Raw genomic sequence first — 21,837 nt, 5'->3', positions numbered from 1 at the left:
GGCCACAGTCCATAGGGTCACAAAGAGCCGGACACAACTGAAATGGCTGAGCCCAAGCTGTGTTGTGGTATTTGAGGACACTGCTGCGTATTGGGAGATTAAAGACCACCCCATCCTTTGTAGACGAATCGTAGAGGTATTTTTCTTCAGATGATATAGTTTTAATGCTACTTCTGATTCACTTCCTTTTGTTACCCCACAGTCCTGAGGTAATTATTGTGCAGATTTGTGTGGGTTGTGCTCAGGGTTATGAGGGGAAGCTTCTAGGCTCGTTTTGTAGCAGAGTGGTCATTGCAGTTAGGGTGAACATCCAAGGAGCAGGTGAGTTTCTGAGAGGAGTTTACAGTCTTATTCCTTCTCCCTGAGTGGATTTTGTTCCTTTTTTGTTAATATTTATAACAGGATTTATATTTTATTGCATTAAGGATGGTAGATGTGTCTTCTCACACTGATTTATTGTAAAAAATAAACTGATAATCTGTAGTAATCCTCACCTTTTCTGGCATATACTGTAGGCTTCTGTACCTATTCCCATTTCAGTGAGGATGGAAGGGAACATTCAGGCCAAAATGATCCAACCCTCTTGGGAGGAAAACAATTACAATTCTACTCATAGTTTTGGGGGGCCTTTTATTTTGGGGAGACTGGTTGGTTGACAGGTTGGCATGTTCTCATCTTAGATGCTCTCATCTCTGAGCCTTTCTTTTATGTTTAAGAAAGATTAATTTCTGCCCAATACATTGCTATTTCTTTTCTCCCCTCTAATTCTCTTCAAGACTGTTACTGTGTGTTTTTGGCTGAGCACCCTAATTAAAGCCCTAAGACTTCTTCAGGAGCATTGTTTAAAAGGTCACCTGTCCAACCACAGGTTGTCTTCTTAATCAAAGACGGAGGAAACCTTACCTTTGCCCTCAAGAAGCTCACCATCTAGGGGGGATGTGTGTGCTCAGTCATGTCTGACTCTTTGCAACTCCATGGATGGTAGCCTGCCAGGCTCCTCTGCTCATGGAATTTTCCAGGCAAGATTACTGGAATGGGGATCTTCTCAACCCAGGGCTCAAATGCACATCTCCTGTTTCTCCTGCATTGGCAGGTAGATTATTTACCCCTTGAGCCAAATTTTAATATAAGCTAGTCATGATAGTGATCATTTGCATATGTTGTGTCCAAATCCTTTTTTCCTATCACTTGACAACACTTTAACTTTTCTCCAGTCTGCTTTATGTCTGCATCATTCTGATGAAACTCTTCTTAGGAAAGTCATGAGCAATTTCTGCTCTAACTCAGGTAGGCACTGTGCAGCTCTCACTAAGGAGCCTTGAGTAGTGTTGTCCAGCCTCTCTTTCCGGGAAGTCCTTCTCTCAGATTCTGTGCTGGTAGTCTCCCTCCTGCCCCTTGGGTAGTTTCTTCTCATTCTCCTTGGTTAGTTCCTTTCCTACATAATTTTTAAAAGAAGGAGTTCCTTAGGGCTTTATTCCAGACTCCCAGCTCTTTGTTCTTTAAACCATTATTAGTGGATTTAAATGATGTTTTCAAGTTAGTGACTCCAAATTTAGTATCTTTAGTCGTCTCCCAAATTGGAGGCATGTGCATTCAACCACATGAGAGTTAATTTTTCTTCTAGGTCTGTCTCTATGTGAGAATACTCCTCTTTGGAGAGTTAGTGCTTTGTGATAGTTGCATCACTATATTAACTCTGAACATGTTGAATGAGAGACAGACTTGAAAGGAATGGTTGTATGAGATGTGCAAATTTGATGGATATTTTATTTTTCATCATATCACACATATCAATTGTATATGTGTACCTACCTGTAGCTTGGGTGTGTGTGTATGCTCAGTCATGTCTGACCCTTTGTGACCCCATGGGCTGTAACCTATAGCTTAGGAGTTTTTAAATAGACAATATATCCTTTTCTATATATCTATTTTAATTGTAGCTTACAAGTTTTTAATACTTAGTATGGATGAAAAGTTATGAAGTCATAAATTACTTCACTTAAAATTGAAGTATAGATGATTTACAGTTTTATTTAAGTTTCATGTTACAACATAGTGATTCACAGTATTTAAAGATTATACTCCTCTTGTAGTTATTATGGTGCTTCCCAAGTGGCACAGTGGTAAGGAATCTGCCTGCCGATGCAGGAGACACAGGAGATGTGGGTTTGATCCCTGGGTTGGGAAGATCCCCTGGAGGAGGAAATGGCGACATAAACCAGAATTCTTGCCTGAAAAATTCCAGGGACAGGGGAGCCTGGCTGGCTACAGTGCATGGGGATCACAAACAATCGGGTGCCACTGAGTGAGCATGCATAGTTATTGGAAAGTATTGGTTATGTTCCCTATGTTGTACAGTATATCTTTATTTATTTTCTACATAGTAGCTTGTACATCTTAGTCCCTTACCCCTATCTTTTTTTTTCCATAGAAAAGCATTTTACTTTCTGATTTTTATTTTTTATTAACTTTTATTGGAGTATAGTTGCTTTACAGTGTAGTGTTCCTGCTGTACAGCGAATTGAATCAGTTATATATACACCCCTCTTTTTTGGATTTCCTTCCCTTTTAGGTCATCACAGCATTGAATAGAGCTTCATGTTCTCATTAGTCACACATTTTGTGTATAGAAGTGTATGTATGTCAGTCCCAGTCTGCCAGTTCATCCCATCCCCTCCTCCCCACTTGGTATCCATATATTTGTTCTTCACATCTTTTATCTCTATTTCTGCTTTGCAAATAAGTCCACTTATCATTTTTCTAGATTCCACATAAAAGGGAGATTATGCATATGTGTGACTTACTTCACTCTGTATGACAGCCTCTGGGTCTGTCTACGCCTCTGCAAATGGGACAGTTTCATTCCTTTTTATGGCTGAGTAATATTCCATCGTGCACAGCTTCTTTATTCACACCTCTGTTGATGGACATTTAGGTTGCTTCCCTGTCTTGACTGTTGTAAACAGTTCTGCGGTGAATGCTGGTGTTCATGTATCCTTTCAAACCATGTTTTTCTCCTGATATGTGCCCAGCTCCCTTACCCTTATCTTGCCCTTACCTACTTTCCCTCCCCCTTGATAACCACCAGTTTCTTCACTATATCTGTGTGTCTTTTTTGCTGTATTCACTGGTTTGTTTTATTGTTTTAGATGCCATGTATAAAGAGTTTCACGGGTTAGGAATCATTGAACTCTTTAAACAAAGAGAAAACGTAAGCTTGTCTATAAAGTATATGTAGAAGTATATTGTCTGAAGTATATTCATCAGTTAACTTATGAATTATTCTTCTGTAGATTAGATGTTATTTTTAGCACCATTAACTTAATATTTGGGAAAGAATTTTACCTTGTATATGTAATACACTTTCTTTACGTTATTAAGACTTTTAAGGATATTTTATCTAAATATATATGTTTTATATATATATATATATATATATATATATATATATGTATGTATGTATGTATAGATACAGTGTCCTATTCAGTAATCTGAAGTAGTTCTCATAGGTAAATCTTGAAAGTAAGACTTTCCTCTTGATGTTACATGAGTTGAAACATGCCAAGGTAAAGGTGTTTTCTGTTCAGGTGTTTGGGAGTTTTTGTGCATCTCAGCAACGTGGAAAAATTATTGGCTTGAACTGTTGAAAAATCTCAAGTAATTTGATCAGAACCTCTAGCTTTCTCTTCCTTTCCCCATGTGTCCTCTCTATTTCTATCCATGTGTCTGACTGGCTTGTTGACTGAGCTGGTGCTGGCTAAATTACAAAGAAGGCCTACATGGGAACATGAAGTATGGTGACTTCCTTTTTGTTAGTCATCTTTCCAGTGCTGGTTCCATGTACTCTGTTGTCCGTCAAAAATCAAGTTGGTTTTGTTACGATTAGAAAGTATATTTTTTGCATACTGACACTGGTGTTGATGACTTTCTCTTTTTCTTTTCTCTATTTTACTTTTTGGCTGGGCCTCACAGTATGTGAGATCTTAGTTCCCCAACCGGGGATCAAACTGCCGCCCCCTTGCATTGGCAGCCCGAAGTCTTTAACCACTGAATCACCAGGGAAGTCCTGATGACTTCCTTTAATTGGTGGCAATCTTGAGAAAATTATGAGGCTACATTTGAGTCAGGAAAAAAATAATGTGCAGAGTTATTAACAATGTCAGCCTGGGTGGCGTGAGGAACACACTGCTCTTGTTGCTGCCAAGTCGCTTCAGTCATGTCTGACTCTGTGCGACTCCATGGACTGCAGCCTACCAGGCTTCTCCGTCCATGGGATTCTCCAGGCAAGAACACTGGAGTGGGTTGCCATTTCCTTCTCCAATGCATGAAAGTGGAAAGTGAAAGTGAAGTCACTCAGTCGTGTCTGACTCTTAGCGACCCCATGGACTGCAGCCTACCAGGCTCCTGCATCCATGGGTTGGTACCATACCAAAAACTCTTGTTGGTACCATACCAAAAACTCAAGGCGGCTGTTTTCAGGCTGATCACATTTTGGGCCACCTTTTTCAAATCAAATTGCCAACAATGATAACATTATCAACATTTTCATAATAGCCTAGTAGGTAAGAGTATAACTGATTCAGCAGTCAGACTCAGGGTTCAAATCCAGGGCTTTGCTGCCGTATCAGTTATGTAGCCTTGGGCTTCATCTCAGTTAAGTTTCTGAATCTACAAAGGAGTGATGATGGTGGCAGTAACCTGCCTCATAGGATTGTTGGGAAGATTAAATTAAGTAACACATTTCAAGCCCTTTGCCCAGAGCTCTCAATGATAGTTGTTACTTGTGGTGATATTAAACCCAAACAGCAAGATATGGCCCTTCCCTTATACTACTAAGTTAGAAGGTACTGTCTTAGCCACGGTTATACACACATGACTTCATTTTCTTTCTGGCTTATTTTCCTTCTTCTGGCTCTGTTCCTAACTTTTTTTTTTTTTTTTTAAACAAGCAAATAAAATATCAAGTGCATCTCCTTCTAACTCTCCCCTGCCTTTTAAAAAATCATCAACCTATTTCTTTAATGCTGCCAACAATCTTTTTTAAGTGATGTTAGCTCAGTCCTGATTTCTTTTTCTTTTGCTTTTTGTCTCAAAGTAATTGTGTTAGTTGACGCTCTCCTTGGCAAATGCTCACACCACCGTTTGCTACTGTTGGTTGTTGGTTTAGTCACTCAGTCGTGTCTGACTCTTGTGACCCCGTGGACTGAAGCCCACCAGGCTCCTCTGTCCATGGAATTCTCCAGGCAAGAATACTGGGGTGGCCTGCCATTTTCAGTCAGTCCCCATTTGCATTCCCTAACCCAGGATACCACGGGTATGTTTTCTGTCTCTGTAGTTTTACTTTTTCTTGGAATTTCAAGTAAGTGAAATCATGTAGTCTGTTGTCTTTGTGTCCGGCTTCTTTCTTCAGCAAAATGTTTTTGAGACTCATTCATGCTGTGGCATACGTTAGCTATCCATTCCTTTTTTATTGTTGAGTCGTATTTCATTGTATGAATGTACCATATTCTGAAAAAGATTCATTCTGCAACTGAAACTTTTGAATTTTTTTCAGCATAATTGATAAGAACATTCATGTACAACTCTCTGTATGGTCCTCTGTCCCTGAGATGAATGAAAACACACCTTGATGTGAAATCGTTGGGTGAGATGATGAGACACTTCCAAACTGTTTTCCAAAATGACTGTACTATTGCACTTTCCCACCAGCAAGGGATAAAATGGGAAAGTTCTAGTTTCTCCATATCCTTGGCAATGCTTTGGGTATTTTACTGGATGGGCTATGGTATTTTGTTTTGATTTTGACTTCCAATGACTAACGATACCCAATATTTTTTGATGTACGTTCCCTGTGAGATATATATATATATAAAATATCTTAACATATTTTTCTCATTAAAAAAATTGAACTATCTTTTATTATTGTGAGAGTCCTTTATTTATTCTATGTACATCCTTTATTATGTATTTAGCTCTTTATATATTCTAAATACATAATTTCAGATAATTATTTTGCCAGTATTTTCTTTCAGTCTGTAGCTTGTGTTTTCATTTGTTAAATTATTTCTTTTGAAAAACAGGAGATTTAACATTATTACTTTTCAAATTTTTATTTGTTTATTTGGCTGGGCTCTTCATTGCTGAGAGAGGCTTTCTCTAGTTGCAGCGAGTGGGAGCTGCTCTTGCTTGCAGTGTGTGGGCTTCTCCTTGTGGTGGCCTCTCCCGTTGCAGAGCACAGGCTCTAGGGCGTGCGGACTGCCAGTTGTGGCACGTGGGCTCAGTAGCTGCGGCTCCTGGGCTCTCGAGCACAAGCTCAGCAGTTGTGTTGCACAGGCTCACTTGCCCTACAGCATGTGGGATCTTCGCAGATCAAGGATCGAACCTGTGTCTCCTGCATTGGCAGGTGGATTCTTTACCACTAAGCCACCAGTGAAGCCCAGAAGTTTTAATTATAAAGGAATTCAGTTTTGTGTTTTCCTTTTATGGTCTTTAAACAATTTTTTTTTCTTTTATGCCTTTAAAGTATCATACCTAAAATATTTTTGCCTAATCCACAGTAATTTTCTCCAACTGCTTTCTTTTACAAGCTTTGTAGCTCTTATTTCTAGATCTATGATACTATCCATTTTGAGTTGACTTTTTCCATAGTGCAAGGTAAAGGTTGAGGTTCTTCCTCCCTCTCATATGTATAATCAGTTTTTGGTATCATTTTTTTGGAAAGACTGCCCCTTTCTTCACTAAATTACCATGTCACCTTTATTGAATATGGATTGATATAAATGTGCGAGCCTGTTTTGGACTCTGTTGTCTTCTGTTGTTTATCTTTATGGCAGTACCCTACCTCTTTGATTATTATAACTTTATTGTAAGATTTGAAATCAGGTATTAATATTATCTTTCCGCTTTTAGTTTTAAAGCCAGTCCTCATTCAAAAATGTCTCAGCAGGGGATTTCCCTGGCGGTGCGGTGTTAAGACTGCACTTCTACTGCAGGGGGCACTGGTTCAATCCCTGGTCAAGGATTGAAGGTCCTGCCTGCTGCACAGCATGGCCAAGGCGGGGCGAGGGGAATCCCATCAGACTCCCACATTTATGCATCGCCTGGGCGATTATGGGCAGAGAAAGCTATGAAGACGTCTCAGGAAAGATCAGTTTTACTTGGGCTAGGCTAGGCTTGTCATTGTACTGAGTTACTTGTCACAGCTAGCAGCATTTAGCAGAATCACACTTGGCAGAATCATAATTATGTGTAATGCCTGCCGTGTACCAAGTGCTTTGTGTAATTATCTCATTTAATACTTTCAGGGTGGTGCAGAGAGGACATTATCCTCATTTGATAGTTGAGTCCACAATAACATTTTTGAGGTCACACGCCTAAGCAGCTGGCTTGTGATGGAAATATTAACAGCACCAGTATTCACGTGAGAGAGCCAGGTTTTGAAATCTCACCTGTTTGATGATCTTAGCCCTAGGTTCTTTTATCTGCTCCAGGCAGCTTTTTTTTTTCTATGGAGAGGAGGTTTACCTTTTTGGTTTATACAGTGGAAATAGTAGTGGTTGTAAGAGAGAGGACGTGTGTATCCCTCTGTCGTTTCCTGCAAGGTTCCTCTCTGTCCTTCTGTCACTCTGCCAGGCTCAGGGCAGTCTGCTCCTCTTGCCTTGAAACTCCTAAAGGAGCTTCCTAAAAACTGTCAGGGCTCACAGAAGAGTAGGAAGATGCCGGTTTCTTATAGGCTTGTCATTGCTCGAACTGTCACTTTTAAACAGCTATTATTTCCATGGGCAGAGGAGCCTGGTGGGCTCACAGACTCAGACACAACCAAGCATGCACACAGACAGAGAGACGGTGACTTAGAAAATATTTTGTAATTCTATGTTTATAAGTATTTTATTAGTTCTTCTGGTTTAAAGTGTCACACCGAGGTATCATAATATACTGTCTTCATGTTTTTAATGTATTTTTGTTTAGTTTGGATTCATTAGCACTTTTTCCTCCTTATATTAGCACATTCAGAAAAGCCTTTGTGAATGGTATAGATCAAGCCGTAATTGTTTAATGTCATCATTTCTACTCATATCACAAGTTTTAACTCTTGACTGTTGCATAGTGTGATGTCCTTGAGCAAATTAGTTGTTGGTATAGACTTAGAATGGGCTTAAGTAGGTCAGCATAATGAGTATATTTACTCCAGGAGCATGGTATAGAATTGATGACCCCTATTATATAACAGTTTATTGCACACTGCTCATGGACTACCACTGGAGGAGAATCTGTTTGTTTTATTTACTATGATAACTTCTTATTTGCATATAGACTTCCTTTTGTTTTTCATGAATCATCTCTTCCTGATTCCCTAGCTGCATTTCCTCATATATGATGATCTCCAGCTTGAGCAGGTCCTGGTAAAAATGAAAGTGCATTTTCCCCCATTTCTTTCCCCTTTAGACCTCTCAGGTTATGAAAATCAGGTGTTTCTAGTGCCCTAGAACAATGGCAGTTTGAGTATTAAATTAACATTAGTTGTTTTTGTTTTTGTTTTTACTGTTAGGTTCTATTTATTCTAAAGAATAAAGGGCTCAGAAGAAAGTTAATACTCAAGCCTGATAATGATTCAGAGTATAAATTATTACAGATTGGTGTCACCTGAAGGGAAAAAAGTATAGTAGCTCAGTTTCTAAAAACACTCCCTGAAGCTGATTAAATCCAGTAGCCCATAATAGTTAAAATGAAAACATACCACTAGCAGTCGTGCAGTAGCAGTCGTGCAGCTTTTCTTAGATCTGTAGTGTACACAAGAGTGGTGAACATTCATACACATAAAACCTCATAGGCACGTATTTGCCATGTTCGTATTCTGGGCTGCGCATCTTGAAGGAAACTCCTTAGGTGCAGTGTAAGTGACCCTTGTGTGGGTCAGAGGAAGTGTGTGGTCCTTCATTGCTAAGTTCTTTCTTCTCAAGGGTACAGACCCAGAAGAAACTTGGGGAGCTGTTGCCCTCATTATTGAAAATGTTCAATTCTTACTTTCTTATCCACTCTTCTGCAAATTGCCATAGATAGCATCATTTTTATGGTTATTTAAAATTTTGTTTTGGCTCTGCCATGTGGCATGCAAGATCTTAGTTCCCGACCAGGGAATCAAACCTAGGGCCCTTGACAGTGAGAGCCAAGTTCTAACCACTGACACTCCAGGGAATTCCCTGTTGCATCATTATACTCTAGACTTTTTTAAGTTATTCACTTTTGAATGTCTTGGTTTAAGCAGTTATGACAGATTGTTATTTCAGTAATTTCAAGCCATTCTCTTCCATAGAGGCAAACTGTAAATCACAGCAAAGTAAGATCAGTATGTGAGCTTAATTAATCATTTAATTAAATCATTTGTTCATTCATTTGGCAAACATCCCTTCCGCACTGTGTTACTGTGGGGTGGTCATTAGACTAGGAGTGCCGTGTAAAAATGGGTAGCTCGGGCCAACTCTGCTTTTATTCAGTGAAGTGCTAGGGATTAGACAAGCAGCTACCAGAAAATGTAATATGTTTTATGTTGAGAACTCAAAACTTGAGGGGTAGACACCTCATAATTCACTGAACTGGAAGACACTGAAATGTGGCCTTGTGTCTTATATTAGTGTGGACAAATAAAAGTTGTGCAGCAAGTCTGCTTCTTGGTTTACATGGTATCAGTGAGTTATTGAGTAGAGAGATGTTTTTACTGAGTATTAGTTACATTGGTTATAAAAAGTCATACCGAATCTAATGAGTCTGACGGGATTCTGCATTTTTTGTTCATACTTGTTCATTTCTTTTTATTGCAGATTTCTCTTGGATTTGGCTACACATTTATAGATCTTCTGCACTGTGTACAGTCACAGGTGAGTTAAAAGTAAGCTTTCCTGTTGGTATATTCTGACTTTTTAAGTATAATCAAACATTTAAAATTATTTACAATTGAGCAATATAGTATATAAATAAAATGAATGTGAATTTTAAAATGTCGTACATTGGTCTACATTTGTTTTATTATGAAGATTCAGTATCCACATGTTAGAAATGATATTTGAAGGTAAAAGGACCATAGCTGTTGATCAGTGTTTGTTGTGTATAGTTGGGAAGAGTTTACATTTACCCATTGGATGAGGTGAATTATAATTTCATAGCCTGGCAAAATGTGTATACTTATTTTTATATGTAAATAAAAGAGTGGTTGCTATAGATTTTGGCAGCAAATTTCAGTCTTATACAGGTAGATTTAACGAGCAGGCTCTTCTGGTCCAACCAGTCTGAAATAGCTTCCCAATCACTCCTTATCACACAACTCTGATTTATTTTTATCATAATGTTTGTGATCATGTGATGTATTTTTATTTTTAGTCTCTCCTACTAGAATATAAACTCCATGAACATTGGGGCCACGTTTGTCTTGCTAAAAACAGTATCTGTAGCCCTTAGAATAGTGCTCATTGAATAGGAAAGACTGAATAAATGTTTGTTACAGTAATTATTGGGTAATAGATATTAAGAATTGATTTATATTCAGAGTCATTGAACTCTGCATCTGTAAATACAAACTAGAAATAGTTCTTTATACTTTTCTCTAAATATGAAATTAATTTCTATCACATACTTTTTAAATATAGAGCTCTTAAATGCTCAGAGAAATTACCTGTGTTACTCAGGTATGATTAATCAGGGTAGAAGTCAGAGGATAATGCTTCCAATTCGGTATTTTGTCAGCACCCTAGTAGGTTCTTAGGATTAAGTGATGGATAAATCTGACGCAAGTGTGGGAGCTTCTCGCCTCCTTACTCCATCACGCTGCCATAATGGAAATGTTTTATGATACCTTTATGGAGAACAAAGTTTATTTGACCTTAGCTGTCCAGTTTTAATCTCTGAAAACCAAACAAGTTACAATTTTCCCACTACCTGTCAGTGCATACAAAATGTAATTTACTTAAGTTGTGCTCTCTTTGTAGACTGAGGGGAATTTTGGGCCATTTTTCTACCCTCTCTGTTGCTGTTTGAATTCATTCTTGAAGGTAGCTGTGTGCATACGTTGACACAGCTGCTGCCTTGTGTGCTTGGTGGTTATTCTCTAAGAGTCCCCGGATGTTAGGCACTACCGTTGGTTCGTTACCTTTCATTTTTTGTATGCATTGTGTTTTGATCTGTTTGACCCTCTTTAAGTACTGGTCTCTCCTTCTGCCATCGTGATTTTTCATTTATAGAAAGAACTAAGTCTAACCTCTAGGCCTTTTTTTCTTTTTTAAAGTTAAATTTTGGGAATGACACAGCCATTTCTTATTTATATCTAATTTGCAAGTGCAACTTGCAGAGATTCCTTTGATAATACTAAATAGCAGCAGTTATTACTTATAGCTCGCTCACTGTGTGGCAGGCATTATGTAAGTGCTCTTCATTATCTTCAGAATAACAGATAAGGAAATGGAAGCTGAGAGAGGTTAAGTGACTTTTTCAAGGTCATATCAAGGAAGTGGCAGTTTGCCACTCCAAAGACTTTGATCTTAACCCCTGAGGTCCATTTTCTGCCTAAGTAGCCTTAAATACAAGCATATTTGTGGCAAGAAATGTAATATAGGAACATAGTATTCATATTTGAGGACTTAAAATTAATTTTAAAATCAAATATTATGGAATATTTTGCTTACATTTCATTAGTAAGTCTTTTAACCTTTATTTCAAACTGTATAACATGACGACTCATTTGAAATTTAATGATGCCCTAAACAATTTAAAGTCCCACTCTGGCACTTTAATTTTGTACTCACTTTTGGGGGGCAGGTGCATGGGAAAAAGCCATTTGGATTCATTTTGTTGTTGTTGTTGTTAAAAAAATATGGTATCCTATGAATCAGAATTCTTTACTCCTTGCGGTATTAGAAATACTATGTTATGAGTGGCATCTGTGATTTGTTGGGTAAATCACTTCTACAGAGAACAGGTTGTGTGAAATATTGTGACTATAGAATTACTTAGAACCCTTATCTTGGATGGTGTCATAATTTATGTCTCTATAGAGACTTACTCTAATTATTTAAGAAATGAAGTGACATAACTTTGAGATAAATCAGAACTTTATCTTTCCTTCTTTATCTTTCCAGAAAAGAACTTCAGCTTTCCTTATTTAATTTTCAAGGTTGAGTAGGATATATAATACAGAAATATTTTGAGTCTCAAATATATAGTATACTGTTGTTATTTAGTCGCTCTGTCATGTCTGACTCTTTGTGACCCCATGGACTGTAGCCCGCCAGGATCCTTTGTCTGTGGGATTCTCCAGAAAAGAAATACTGGAGTGGATTGCCATGCCCTCCTCCAGGGGATCTTCCCGACGCAGGGATAGAACCCGTGTTTCCTGCACTGGCTGGCGGCTTCATTACCACCGAGCCACCAGAGAAGTCCTATAAGATTCTGTACGTGAATGAATATTGAAATTTTGATTTGAAAACATGGTTAAGTATACTTCTTCACATTTTCCTAAAGGATTTTGTCTCTGAGTGTAAATGCAAATTCCAGGTTTGAGTATAGTGGAAGAGAATTCTGTAGTTGGAATTTAAAAAGAATTTTTTTAGCTGCCTGCACTGTGCTTCCTAATCTATAGCTTCGTGAGTGTTGCCATTGCAATCTCACATTTTAAGCATTTTTAAGATTGGCCAATAAAAATTTCTCAGAATTGGTAGTCAAAACAGGAACGTTAGATAAATCTATTTTGACAATGTAGCCTTGAAGTGTAATATTCCCCTTTGCTATGGAAACCTGGGCTCACTGTGGAGTCATATATATTGTGGATTTATATATGTTTATTTTCTCTACGATAGAGATATCTGAGGTGGGCACAGAATGGGATGGGTGGCTGAAGGTTGTTCATGCATGCTAGGTTAGATCTCAACTCTTCAGTACCAACATGGAGAGAGAGTTCTCCAAAGAACAGGAAAGCATGATATACCTCTTGTGGTATGTTGTATACTCAGTGCTAAACACTAAACAGTATATTACATGTATCAAGACATAAAAGAAATTATGTCCCCACTAGTTGGAAATACATTTGAAATGAGTATTTCTTGGATTTTGAATCGTTTCTTTGCTCATAGGTATGAAAAGATTTGTAATTAGGTGTTGGATTTAACTGAGAGGTGTGTAAATTCCCATGAAGACAGGAAAGCTTGATTTGACTATATATCTGAGAAAATCAGTATTATTCTAAACAGAAATGCAGTATATTAATATTTAAATGCTTTAGGCAAAAATCTGCCAGCATTTAACTGTATTGCTATTTTAGTGGTATTTCCTTCAGATGTCAGCCGTATAGGCACTGTGATTTGGAAAAATAAATATTTTGACAGTTGATAAAATGCCCTCGGCTATTTAGCTATTCAAACTGGAATCCTGAGCCCATCCCCACCCCCCTGAGTAGAACCCTCTGCTCCTTGTATGTAGAATGGACCCAGGAAAAAACAGGCTTACTGGTCAGTTGAAATTATCTTCCAGTGGGTGTTATTGACACAAAGCCACAATTGGAAACTATTTGTGTGACATGCCAGTTTTTAAAGCATTTTTTCCTCTTCCATTTTCTTCCCTTTTTATGCACACATTCATATAAACAGCTTGGTTTAGTTTTTCCCCGTGAAACTACATTCGTTCAGCACCATTAACTTTCCTTTCTCTCTTCCTCCCTCCCTTCACCTTCAGGCCATCCCTCCTTCTCACTCTCTTCTCTTTCGGAATATTAATTATTTATTTCCTGTTAGTCTATGCTAAGTGCTATGGGAAATATAAAGAATACCTACCCCATTGTGTTAAACTGGAAAAGGAGGACTGTTGCATATTTAACTCCATATTTCCTTGCAGGTCCTTTCCCCATTGAATTGGCTCTCTGATCTTTCTCTTAAAGAAGAAAACCAAGCCTTGATTTCTGAATTATATGTTTGCTTCTGCTGAAAGTCTTAATCTATGGCAGAGATCAAGGCAACAGCAACAACAGCAAAAGCTGTCCCTCATAAACAAATGTCCTGTTTATACGGGGGCAGCAGTGCTTGCAAAGTGTGCTCCTCGGAAGGTGCACATTCTGGGAGGTAGGTGTGTTGTGCTTGATGAAGTTGAGACAGAGTCCAGGCTGTCTGCGTGTAGAGCAGGGGTCCAGACAAGCAAAGTGATGTCAGCTCAGTGCATTGTTGAAAGATTTACCAGAAATAGGGCAGAATCTGGTTTTTATGGTTCATTCAAATGCTAGAAAGCAAAACTTAGAGTTGCAGCAGTTTTAAAACATGACTTTTTATAAAATTCATCACGATGTTTATTGGGCTGTAAGTTGAATTTCACTGTAGAGAGATTTCACTGGGAGAGCACTGTGTTTTTTTAATTGATAAATTCTAAGTGTGACTTCTATTGGCATCGCTGGTATTCTTTGAAAATAATTAAAAGTACGGCCAGTCTAGGGCTTCCCAGATGGTGCTAGTGGTAAAGAACCTGCTTACCAGTGCAGGAGGTGTATTGATCCCTGGGTCCAGAAGGTGCCCTGGAGAAGGGCATGACCACCCACTCCAGTATTCTTGCCTGGAGCATCTAATGGACAGAGGAGCCTGGTGGGCGACAGTCCATAGGATCACAAAGAGTCAGATACAACTGAAGCGACTTAGCATGCATAGCATGACACTTCAGGTTCCTCTGAAAAGCTACTCTCAGCTTGTGGGATTAGATGGCTAATGCGAAAGTATTGCCGGAGAAGGCAATGGCACCCCACTCCAGTACTCTTGCCTGGAAAATCCCATGGATGGAGGAGCCTGGTAGGCTGCAGTCCATGGGGTCGCTAGAGTCGGACACGACTGAGCGACTTCACTTTCACTTTCATGCATTGGAGAAGGAAATGGCAACCCACTCCAGTGTTCTTGCCTGGAGAATCCCAGGGACAGAGGAGCCTGGTGGGCTGCCGTCTATTGGGTTGCAGAGTCGGACACGACTGAAGCAACACAGCAGCAGCAGCGAAAGTATTACCAGTCTATACCTTGTGTTAATCTTTTGAGTTAGCATGTCTTAGAAGAAGTAGCATTGGAGCTAGAATCTTCTGAGAAAGAAGTAGAGATCTGTAGTGTAGGTGTATGTATGCCTGAGAGTGGGGAGAAGTGGTTGCAGATTGTTTATATTAATAAAACTTATATTCTCTTGCCTTCTTTTGTTACTGGCCTTTAGATTTCAGTTCAAAGTTGTATGTTCTACTTAACCTGAATAATAGAGTTGTTAGCTTTAGGGAGAAAGTCTGCGATAAGCAGAATTGCACATTTGTGCCACCATAGTAACAAGTGCGTGGCATTTGATGTGGGTCAGTTACTAGGGTAAAGAATCTGCCTGCCAATGCAGGAGACACAAGAGACAGGTTCGGTCCCTGGGTCAGGAAGATCCCTTGGAGAAGGAAATGGCAACCCACTTCAGTATTCTTGCCTGGAAAATTCTGTGGACAGAGGAGCCTGGTGGACTACAGTCCATGGGGTCACGAAGAGTCAGACATAACTTAGCAACTGAACACATACACACACAAGGAATTTTAGCTATGCCGTTCACTTTCATTTTGGAAAAAGTGACAGATGTATGTTATTTTCTGGACAGGTGTTGAATTTGAGTCAGCTGACCTTGCCAGAATTTCCTTAAAGAGAAAATAGCAAATAAAATCAGGCTGCTTCCATTTAACACCTCATAGTTTATTTTTGAAGCACAAATCATGTATATTGTTTTCCACTGTTCATAGCATCTAAATGTAAGGGATAAATTAAACATTTATTTATAAAATTATCCATATCCATAATGATTATGTAGCACTTGCCTTCCTTCTCTTCATCCCTCCCTCCCTTTCTTTTTTTCTATGTTTCTTTGCTGTTGGGATACAGAGATTTCTGTTGAGACTTCTATTGCTAGCTTGAGACTCAGAAAAATTGGACATAACCTGAGAAATTAACAGTGAATTTTGAAACTTGTGATTTTAACCCAGTTTTGCATATTTGGTTTGTCAAAGCCTTGTGTGCTACTTCATGAGTGAATCATGGGTTTCTTCAGTTAGTGGAAATATATTTTTTTGTTCTAGTCACAGCTACAGTTCTGCCTTCCCATCCAAAAAGAGCCAAGGGGAAGGAAGAAATATGTAGCATTTAATAATGGCTTTTTAACCATATACTATAGATGTATGTAGTCCAGTTTCGGAGGATCTCTTAAATATATGTCTCCAGGCAAGGTTGAGAGATTGTTGTGCCATAGTCTGTAGACTTATTTGCCTTTACTGCTTTTGGAAGTATTCAAAAATACTGAATTGATTTAGAATTGGTTGAGGCCTTTGCTTTCTTTAAACCACAGTTTTAGCTGTGGTTTTGGTGCCAGTTAGATAAAATTCTAACATGAGCAGAAATCGTACATTTGAAATTTTGTGGTCTTCACCTTAAAGGGTGGGTAGTCTGTTAGCTGTCAATATCACGGCATTGGAGCCCAGTTTTATTATACCTCCTTGAGAAGAGCAAAGGACTAAAAAGCATGGGTGTGATGAGCTGGGGTAAATTTCATCAGACAGATGAATGGGTGAGCTTGTAAAAGACTTTCCCGTGCTTATATGAATACCAAGACTTTGACTTCTTCACCTAAACTATGAAAGAATACCTTTGAAGAAACAGCTGTGTTGTAATTATTGAATTGGTGGCTTAAGTTAGAATAGAGAAAATCAAGCCTGGAGGAAACAGTTTACCTTGCAGTTTCTTTGAGTTCTTTGTCACTAAAAAGGCTGTTTGATCTAGATTTCTAATTCTTCCTTTTATATGGCAGTTTTATTACAGTCCAGAAAATAAACTATTTGTTAGGTTATAAGATAAAGTTTGAAAACTGTATGGTGGTTACTGATTCTATTATATTTGAATGGAATGGAAATGGAAATTTCCTTTGACTTGAATTAAACATCTGTTAGACAAATTAAGTTGGTTTTATGAGTTTTACTTATATACAATAGTAGATTTTGTGCATGAACCCAGTAGAATCTTGATTTTAGATTTTCTCTGAAGCTAGATGCTTTGGAACATTAAAATTTTCCCCTAATGTAGAAGTTAGATGTTTATTGTTGTTGCCCCTTCAGAATATTCCCAAAGTTTCATAAAATCTTAATTGTCCAACAGGTAAGTTATTACTTCTTTGAACTTGTTCACTGATATATTTATAAGTCAAGATCCATCTCAAACTTTTTCATTAAAGAGAAAATATTAAATCTTAGTCTTTGTAACATACTGCTGTTATCTTTTAAATATATTAAATATATTGTGAATTTAACATATCCTAAATTCCAGTTCATATTGCTCTAAACCATAATGTGTGCTCACTTTATTTATCTATTTCCCATCTTTTAATTTTTTCTTCCTTATTTCTAAAAGGAAGGAAAAAGACAAAACTTTTCTTCTTTGACACCACAGTGACTATCATCAAAATTGTTCAACGCCAGAGCCAAATGGTGTCTGCAGCATTGGCCACAATCCCCACGGATATTCTTCCCTGGTGGCTGTCCTCTGGCCCTAAGGGGTCCAGGAATGCCACACCAGGAGCTTTACGCTTACCTAATTGACCATCCTTGACCCTAGAGGCATTTGTTTATTATTATGTATTTATTTCCACAAATGTGGTATCTTTGGCTTATTATGGTACTTCTCCTTCAGTGTTTTTGTCGTTACTTTTACTGAGGTTACTGTTGATTAAAGGGTCCTGTTTCATACTAAATTTCAAGGGCCGATTATGAAAATAGCATACCTGATCATTTGTTTATATGCTACAATGAGGTTTCATGAGTTAAAGTTTTCACAGTGTTTTGAAGTAGAGATAAATGTAGGTTACCTTGAGGGGTAGAGAGAAAAGAAAAAACAAACATTTACTATTATTGTTGGCAAGATATGGTTCTTGACCTTTGCATGTTTTGTATGAGTTTCAAATCTGGATAATTCTTTGTGTCAGGAATTGAAGTATGTTCTGATCACGTCTAAATTCTCTTTGATTGAATTTGAGACTGAACCACTTTTGATTTTCAAAGCTTTCAAATGGGCCGTAATGTCTGTAGTGAAACAGAACTTGGTGTCTTTCAACTCACCTGCTTTTAATTGAATCTTGTAACAATTGCAGAGACATTTTGTGCTACCTTCTATGTTAGTTGAGGAAAATGATTCTTATCTCAGAAAAGGAAACTTGATTAACTGATCCCGTCAGATAGTACAAAATGAATTTCATCAGAAGTACTCGAAAGATGTGGATCAAGAATGTGAAGGAAATTGAGTTGGAAGCATCCTACTTCATTAGAATTTTTTTCATTATATAGAGCAACATGGTAGTGTTTTGTTTTTTTTTCATCATTTTGTTCATAGAACATTTTTAATATTACTGCTGCCCATATATGTGCATGTAACTTTTCTGTCAGTGTATCACTAGATAGATAAATTTGTTTTATTTAAAAAGAGCATTACTATATTACCAAGGGATTTCCCTGGTGGCTCAGATGGTAAAGAATCTGCCTATAATTCGAGAGATCTGGATTTGATCCCTGGCTCGGGAAGATCCCCTGGAGAAGGGAATGGCAACCCACTCCAGTATTCTTGCCTGGAGAATTCCTTGGACAGAGAATCCTGCCAGACTACAGTCCATGGGGTCACAAAGAATCCGAGACGACTGAGTGACTTTCACTCACTCAGTAACTCATATTACCAAAGATTGATAATTATGAGGCGACCCCAAACAGGTAGAACGTAGGCCATGAACACAAATGAAGACTTAAGTGTTATCTGTGTAATTAAATGTATAGTTTACTTATATTTGATGAAATGTCACAGTTACAGGCCATTCCACAATGTGATTTCATCACAGAGACATAAATGTGGAACCAGGTATTGTCAACACAGATCCTCTTTAAATCCTAGTGCAAATGTAATAGAAAGTTCTCGGAAGTAAAAGATCGTTTATGATTCCTCGCATACATATTGTTCTCACCATGTGCCAGGTAGTGTTCTCTACGGTCTTCCTATAATAATCCACACACCGTCAGGTGAAGCCTAGGAAGTGGCTGCTGCTACCGTCTCTCTCTAGAGATGGGGGGAGAAGGCACTGGGAAGTCCAGCGACCTGTCCAGTGATGTGCGCCTAGACCAGCTAGCTAGCTAGATGCAGGATTGGGACTTCAGTCTGAAATTGGTAGTGTTTTGCCTATGAGAGTTTGTTCTCTTAAAAAATAAAGAACAAATAAACAGACCATTCAAACACACACAAAAGATAATAATTTCAAAATAAATAAAGTTTCAAGCTAACCTAAGTTTGGGGGAAAATGTGACAAGGCTTAGCATTTCATTGGCCGTCCCCCTCTCCCAGTTAGGCTCTGTGAGCCCACGGAGTTGCTAAATTGTATACAGTATCAGAAATGATTATCTGACATTAATTAATAAAGGGAAATGCAGGTCACAGAAATTATGTTAAGCTGTTCTTTGGCTTCAAATGAGGTTACACAGATAATTCATTCAGTGGGATTTAGATTTAGATGTTTTATTAACATGGGTTGTTTTGTCTGATGGATGGAAAAAGGGCTACCTCACTTTCTTTTTCAGTTCTTCTCTTTAAAAATAGGTTTTCTAGAAGAATCTTAAAAAGGCATATCCTAGACTTCCCATACTAAGAAATCCTAGGACCTTTTCACACAAAGAACAGAAAATGTTACATTCAAAACCAAATTTCAGTTGTTATTTAGAAGAAGTTATATTTCTAAGAGTGACTAGAGAGTTCTTTTAATTACTTGACAGCTTAATTTATATTGAAGTACAGTTTCTTGTTCATGTTGACTATGTTATATTTTAGATAAACATGATTTAAATGAACAGACGTGGCATTTACATTTTATGAAATGTTTAATAGTTAGGCTCCCCTTCCTCTCAGATTTCCTCCAGTATTTTCACACAGCTTCTCTGTAGGATCAGTGCAGAATGTTTTTAGGCACTTACGAGTTGTTGTGTTGTAATTCAGAGTATTCACCATAAATACAAAAGAGGTTTTAATTACCTACCACCTCAAATCGACTTTATTCACAGCTGAGTTTCCTTTTTCTTGCAAAGCTGTTTTTTAAGCAAATACAGAATAATTTAATTAATACTGTGACATAGGCTTTAATGTTTTGATAATTCATACTATTTCTTAAAGCACTGGTGAAATCTGCCTCTCAGATTTCTTTCTGAGTCCTTATCTCTATTGTAACTCATGGTTGTTTGTTGCCTCTTAACATTTTTTGTTTTATATGCCCTCCAATAATGGCTTGACCACATCTTTAAAAAATAAAGTGTAGAAATATTTTTATAAATCAGAATATAAAGGAGTTTTAAGAAGGAAACTTTTCTTACATACCTACATTCTGCTAGTTCTTAAGGTATACCTTATTCCATCAAATTTGTACTCCCCTCAGCTTGGATTATCTACATTTTATCTTGGAAATTTCTGAGACTCATGGAGTTTAATCAGTGTCATATAAGAGGGCAGGTTGCTCTCGAATATGAAGCTAGGACTATATATTCCTCAACTCTGTCCTCTTTCGCAGATCGAGTCGCCTCCTTTAGTGATGCAAATGGAACTTCTTGATCAGGTGAATCTCTGACTTGTTTTTCATTCCCTGGCCAACTGGTGGTGTTTTCCAAATTAGTCTGTTTTCATTTTGGAGCAGTTATTGTGCCCAGAGTAAAATAGGAACGTTTTAGGTTTCAGAAGCAAAATATATGGCCTTTGTCCCACCCACATCTTTTATGTAAGAAGAGAAATGGAGAACAAATGTTAAGTTACATAAATGGGATTACAAAACAATGTAACCACACATACAGAATAAGGTATTGTAGCAGGTGTACGGGGTGGGAAGGTGAGGGACACTGGGCCCCATGGCGGTCCCTCTGCACACTCTTGACCTATGGCTATCTTGCTGTGACATCTACTACTCTGCTGTGTTTTGTGGATCATTACAATGGGAGTAGCTAGAAATGAAAGAGAAACACAGGGTGTCTTGTGGATGGGACTCAATTGCCACAAAGACAGAAAAACAACTGCTAGTTACATCTGAGCTGAAAGTGTCCTGAGAATGCAGAATGGTGACTACTGCACTCCACGCCCAGTCCAACTAGATTATCAATTTTCCTGCTTTTATTGATCAGGAAGAAGCCGTAACATGTGGGTTTATCCTAAGTTCTGAGTAGATTCTTAGATTTTAATTTACCTACTAGAGGTTAATATATTATATCTGATAGATTCTCTAATTGAAGTATACTACCTCATGTTGAAGAGGTTTTAAGAAATGGTTAATGGTTACTGCTTTAATATAAGAATATCATCTACATTTTTAAGGGTAGTCAGTTGCAGGTGCCTTGGACACAGAGAAAAGATGCAGGATTATTGAAGTAAAACCTACCTTGAGGACACTTTATTTCTTTTTTTTTTCTTTTTAAATTTTTATTAATTTTTTTTTAACATCAAAAACATTTTGTATTGGGGAATAGCCAGTTAACAGTGTTGTGGTAGTTACAGGTGAACAGTGAAGGGACTCAGCCATACATATACAGGTATCCATTCTCCCCCAAACCCTGTTCCCATCCAGGCTGGCACATAACATTGAGCAGAGTTCCATGTGCTATGTAATAGGTCTTTGTTGGTTATCCATTTGAAATATAGCAGTGAGTACATGACCATTGCAAAGTCCCTAACTGTCCCTTCCCCCGGGCAACCATAAGTTTGTTGTCTAAGTCTGTGAGTCTCTCTCTGTTTTGTAAGTAAGTTCATTTGTATAATTTCTTTTTAG

General features: G+C 38.0%; 1 protein-coding gene across 6 annotated transcripts in view; it reads left to right on the top strand.

Annotated features, from left to right (window-relative positions):
* Positions 1–21,837, top strand: part of NCOA2 (nuclear receptor coactivator 2) — a 285,118-nt gene that overhangs the window by 94,287 nt on the left and 168,994 nt on the right. For all 6 annotated transcript variants that reach the window (XM_070802655.1, XM_070802649.1, XM_070802653.1 and 3 more), the window contains one exon: positions 9,819–9,875. The gene's annotated coding sequence lies outside the window, so the exon portion shown is untranslated. The remainder of the gene's footprint in view (positions 1–9,818; positions 9,876–21,837) is intronic.

This window comes from Bos indicus, chromosome 14, assembly GCF_029378745.1.
Source record: "Bos indicus isolate NIAB-ARS_2022 breed Sahiwal x Tharparkar chromosome 14, NIAB-ARS_B.indTharparkar_mat_pri_1.0, whole genome shotgun sequence".
Classification (NCBI taxonomy): domain Eukaryota; kingdom Metazoa; phylum Chordata; class Mammalia; order Artiodactyla; family Bovidae; genus Bos; species Bos indicus.
The sequence above is the reverse complement of the archived record's forward strand: the minus strand, read 5'-3'. Positions and strand labels throughout refer to the sequence as shown.